The sequence below is a fragment of the Piliocolobus tephrosceles genome, unplaced genomic scaffold (assembly GCF_002776525.5).
Source record: "Piliocolobus tephrosceles isolate RC106 unplaced genomic scaffold, ASM277652v3 unscaffolded_19, whole genome shotgun sequence".
Taxonomy (NCBI): domain Eukaryota; kingdom Metazoa; phylum Chordata; class Mammalia; order Primates; family Cercopithecidae; genus Piliocolobus; species Piliocolobus tephrosceles.
In genome coordinates this window covers 151497-156757 of record NW_022300975.1, presented here as the reverse complement: position 1 = coordinate 156757, position 5261 = coordinate 151497, and the positions used below count along the sequence as shown (strand labels likewise).

The window sequence follows — 5261 nt, the reverse complement described above, 5'->3', positions numbered from 1 at the left end:
CAAGAACCCAGAGCCAAAAAATCACATTTACAAGACAAAAGCACAAAACTAGTAGTTCGATAATTTGGTTTAAAAACTTGTATTCTAATTCTTTTTCAGACTAAACAAGTGATCTAGAAAAATTGCTGGAAAAGTTTTATTGACCTGTTTAATCTCAGCTTAATCAACCTGTTGCAGTGAGTACAGCAACATCTGACACCTATCTAGTTCTCTAAGTTCCCGTGGGGATAAAAAAGAGAACTAAATACATTAAATACGATCACTTCTATACTTGTCAATTATGTCTGTTCATAATACATGTGTAAAACTGTTTATCTGCTTTGCAGGGGAAACAATTTTTTTAAATGACTCATAAGCTCTATCATCAATAGTAGCAAGTTTTATTTTTAAATTTGTTTTTACTTTGAAACAGCTATACTATTTTTCTAAGTGTATTTTTCAAAAGCAGCTTTATTAAGTCATAAATCATGTTTAGTAATTCAAACCATAAAGACAGCAACACAAAATTGGAAACACAGAAACATACACTTTCCCATTTACAAACTGCATCAGAGGAGATATAAACACCCTTTCTCTTGTTTGTGAGTAAACAGTCAAGACACAGAGCAGAAAAATTTCAAAACTAAGTGCTTATATAGATCTTTCCTTATTTTAAACCTATGTACCAAATTTGTAGCAAATAACTTTTATGTGAAAATCAGTATTGTAGATGGGCCTGAAGATATGGCTAACTAGGTTCCCACTAATAGTTTTTCTATGATAGAACAACTAACCTGAAACACTTATTATGATAAATAATAACAATAATAAAATATAATAGCAACACTAATATCTGCATTCTGGTGAGCTTTTAATAACAGGCTCTATGACTCAGGACTTTCATACATTATGCCTTACCTGGGAGTGTGCTTCTTGTATTAAATGGAGAAAATATGTATGTAAATATAGATATAGTTTGGATAATTTGAAATTTTATGTACTAAAACCCATTTATCATGGTCAATTAACTCAAGAAAACTCAATACTGTTTAAAATGAGAAACCAACCACTTTTTAGACAACTAAAAGTATCAAAGCATGACTGACTTTAGAAAGGTGTCCTATTTTACTCTAAGTACTATGACATTTTGCAAAATTTCTCTAATTCTAATTTGAAATCCTCACCAAACCATGAAATTTCTTCAAATGTGGTTGTAACCTGTTACCTCCAAAGCATCCTTGAGGATATTTGCCACCACTCTTGCAACTCATTCTATTCCCTTCCCAACTACAGCAACACAATCTTTGAAACCTGGAAACATATACTTTCTCCTTTACAAATGCATCAGAGGAGATGTAAACTCCCCTTCTCTTGGTTATGAGTAAGGGGTCAAGACACATGGGAGCAGAAAAGTTTCAACACTAAGTGCTTGTGTAGATCTTTCCTTATCTGAAACCTGTATTCTTCCAACAGTACAAAGCCTTGTTCCAGGCATGAAAAGAACCAACATACTGGTCACATTTCCAATTTTCGTATAGTAATCATCAGAGTCGGTGCTAAGGAAAAAAGAAAATTAGTTATAGTATTTCTTTCTTATGCAGATACTTTGCACATTTATTTATATTTGTATTTTTATTTATTATTCTTACATGAATTGGGAAACTGGGACAATTAGGAAATAACAACAAGTAATAAAGCTACAGGGAAACTCCTCAACTCTTTTTAAACATACTCCCTCAAAAGAAGGTGTAAGATTAATTTAAACTCTTACATCCTGGGAAAAAGATTAACCTATCATACCAGAACAAGAGGGAAATGAAATGATCTTGAACTTTTTTTCTAAAAGAACTTATCTTCTTTAGGATTCTCAGAAGAACTCAGGATTCTGTGAAAGTCTGACTACAGAATGACAAGGAAGAAACATTACCTTGTGTGACTATGCTTTCAATACAGATGGCTACAGAACACCAAAGGTACATTTCAGAAGGGAGAGCTAGGTACCTTACTACCAAGTGACAAAAAAGAAACCAAATATTGGTTAGAGATGGAGGAAGTGATAGCTGTGTAGCAACCAGGACATCCTGAGGCTTATTCAAGTTAGAAAGTGGCAGAATTGGCCGGGCGTGGTGGCTCACGCCTGTAATCCCAGCACTTTGGGAGGCCGAGGCAGGCAGATCCTGAGGTCAAGATCGAGACCATTCTGGCCAACATGGTGAAACCCCCTCTCTACTAAAAGTACAAAAATTAGCTGGGTGTGGTAGCACTCGCCTGTAGTCCCAGCTACTCAGGAGGCTGAGGCAGGAGAATTGCTTGAACCTGGGAGGCGGAGCTTGCAGTCAGCCAAGATCATACCACTGTACTCCAGCCTGGGCAACAGAGCAAGACTCCTTCTCAATAAAAAAAAAAAAAAAAAAGTGGCAGAATTTCCACAAAATAGTGAAGAAGAATATAAAATGAATCTGTAGTTGAAGGTAAGAGAAAATGAAAGGAGTTGGACATGAAAGGTCTCCATTTGGTTGTTGGTATCAGGAAACACTACCGAAAATGATGAAATTGTATCACTTCAATCCTGAGTGAAACACACATGAATTTTGGGAACAACTTTCTCCAGAGAGAATCACACCTTCAACCTAATAGGAAGGAAGTAGGAAGTAATTCCACCACTGAGTAAAAGTTGAAAGCCTCAAAGTTTTGCTTTGCTTTTACTATGGGTTTTGGCTTGAGGATCTCAGCATAAAAGCAGTTCTCTATCTCTTTGACAGGCAAAAACTCAACTAAGAGGAACAATGACATACAGAGAGAACCATAAAACTAAACACAAAGGAAGGCTCTATGAATTTCAAGTGGCTACACGTTTTGCTGAGGCTCAACTCTGATTTTGCCTGGCCAGGTCTCAGGACCTCAGCATCACCTCCTGCCTCAGCCTGGTTGTTACCGTTTCTTCTGGGTGCCTTCTGCTTCTAGACCTTGAGAAGGTCTGGCAGACACAGCTTAGGAAACTGCCAAAGCAGAGTGGTGGTTATGCTGAGGATGTCACTGCAGGAGAAGAGGGCCTGGGCTTCTGAGCCACTGAGAGCTCTCAGGACTCGATCTGACATTCCTGATGCATCACACTGGAACCCTCTTCCTACAGACACTGTAATCTGTCCTGTAAGTAAAATAAATAAGTTCAAAGCCCTCAAAGACAACAACCATGTGCAAAAAAGAAAAAGGACATGACTCTCTGAGCCAAGCCTTTTTTTCTTTTTCTTTTTTGAGATGGAGTCTCGCTCTGTCACCCAGGCTGGAGTGCAGTGGCGCAGTCTCAGCTCACTGCAAGCTCTGCCTCCCGGGTTCAAGCAATTCTCCTACCTCAGCCTCCTGAGTAGCTGGCACTACAGGTGCCTGCCAACACACCCGGCTAATTTTTTGTATTTTTAGTAGAGACAGAGCTTTACCATGTTAGCCAGGATGGTCTCAATCTCCTGGCCTCGTGATCTACCCACCTCGGCCTCCCAAAGTGCTGGCATTACAGGCATGAGCCACCGTGCCAGGCCACCAATTCTTGTATGTTATATCTGGGACCAATGATCCCAGTTTGTTTCTCAAGCTCCTTACCCCCAATTCTTCCTACTCCAGGTGAAGAGCTGTCACTATTTTTCCTATGGAAGAGTGACAATCCCAGGATTTTGCCACCCCTACTTCATGGAGAAGGTCAGGATTATCTTCCTGGGCACTGAGTAGAGTTGGCTTTTTGTCTACAGCCTCATCTTCTTCATTTTGTGGTGGTGTTGAAGGTGTTGGAGGAACAGGGGGGCACTGGGCCTCCATTTTCTCCTTCCTCCTTACTTTGGCCTTGTGGCCTTCTTATGATGCCTATACTTTTTGGGGAGTGGGTCTAGATTTCTCCTCTGGACTGGAAGCATGGTGGGATCTTGTGAAACCTCAGCCACATGACTCTCAGGTGTCCCCTCCAATGGCTTTTTCGATGATTTCACACATCTTTTCAGAGGGTCATTTTCCCATAGATAAAATCTCTCTTCTGCATCCGGAGCTTCTGTTGATGTGCTCAAGTCATCGAGAACATGTCTTGGGATAGAGATTGGAGATTCCCTATCTCTGTCATTGATGGATTTTTGACCGACTATGGTGACCCCAGCCAACTTTGCAGGAACAAGGAGCTCACAAGGACCAAGAGTCAAATGCTGAAGGAAGTAGTAAGTACAGTGAATCTTTCAAGCGATGTATCCTTAGCTATCATAGATACAAAAGACTTACCGATCTCAGATTTCTCCTCTGGACTTACTAAAGGAGTTCAATTACCTCCAGAAATAGAGTCCTCAGGTTGTTCTTCTTGGCCTAAGAGATCTCACATTTCCTAAAAAGAGAAAGTCACTGAAGTACTTACCTAGTCACACATAACTACAGTTCACAAAAACTCTACCAAACATCATAAATTCCTGGGTAGTAATATATTTAATGACTTATCAGAATGTGTATCAGAATTATCCAGGGTGTTTGTGAAAATACTCATTTATAAGCGGTACCCTAGACCTACTTGGAATCTTGAAAGCTGGATGTAAGGAATTTGCATTTTTTTTTCCTACTAATTCAGGTGATTTTTATGCATCCTAAAATTTGAAAACTACTGCTTTACAGGGACTTTGAATCCAGTATTTTGCAGGGCTATGAAGATGACTGTAAAAAAATACAAAATCTCACTTTCCCCTACAGATATTTCCCTAATCATGTCAGTCCATAAAGATATTTCTCCTCTGAAATCTTTTAAACATTATCACTTAATTTGGTATGTTATCCCTTATTACCTTCTATTTTAATTTAAGTTTGAAACCTTGTAGTTATATCTTCTAACCAGATTATAAGTTTCTCAAAGGCAGGGATGCTCTTAGACTTTGTGTTCCACTCTGGTATTACGAGCTTAGTAAACTGAATGAATAAAAATATGAATAGGTTTATGTCCCAGTATAAAATGACTGACCTGAGATGACACTGCTCTGTAAGAAGAGTTCTAGAGTAACAATGTAAAGAGGACATGAGCCCTGGGAACAACCTAGTCCAACTCCTAAATTTTACAAATGGGAAAGATGAGGCTCAAGTAATAGAGTGACTTGCCTAAAGATGAGGTTGGTAAACCTTTTCTGTAAAGGCCAGGCAGTAAATATTGGAGGTTCTGTGGGCCATATGGTATTATCAGAAGTATTCATCTCAGTATTATAGCAAGAAAGCATTCGTAAACAATGAGTAAACAAAAAGTCATAGCTGTGCGCCAATAAAACTTTATT

General features: G+C 38.8%; 1 pseudogene; it reads right to left on the bottom strand.

The window, feature by feature from the left end:
- Window positions 1-2669: 2669 nt before the first annotated feature.
- On the bottom strand, window positions 2670-3884 carry LOC111543033 (annotated as a pseudogene).
- Between the last annotated feature and the right edge of the window lie 1377 nt (window positions 3885-5261).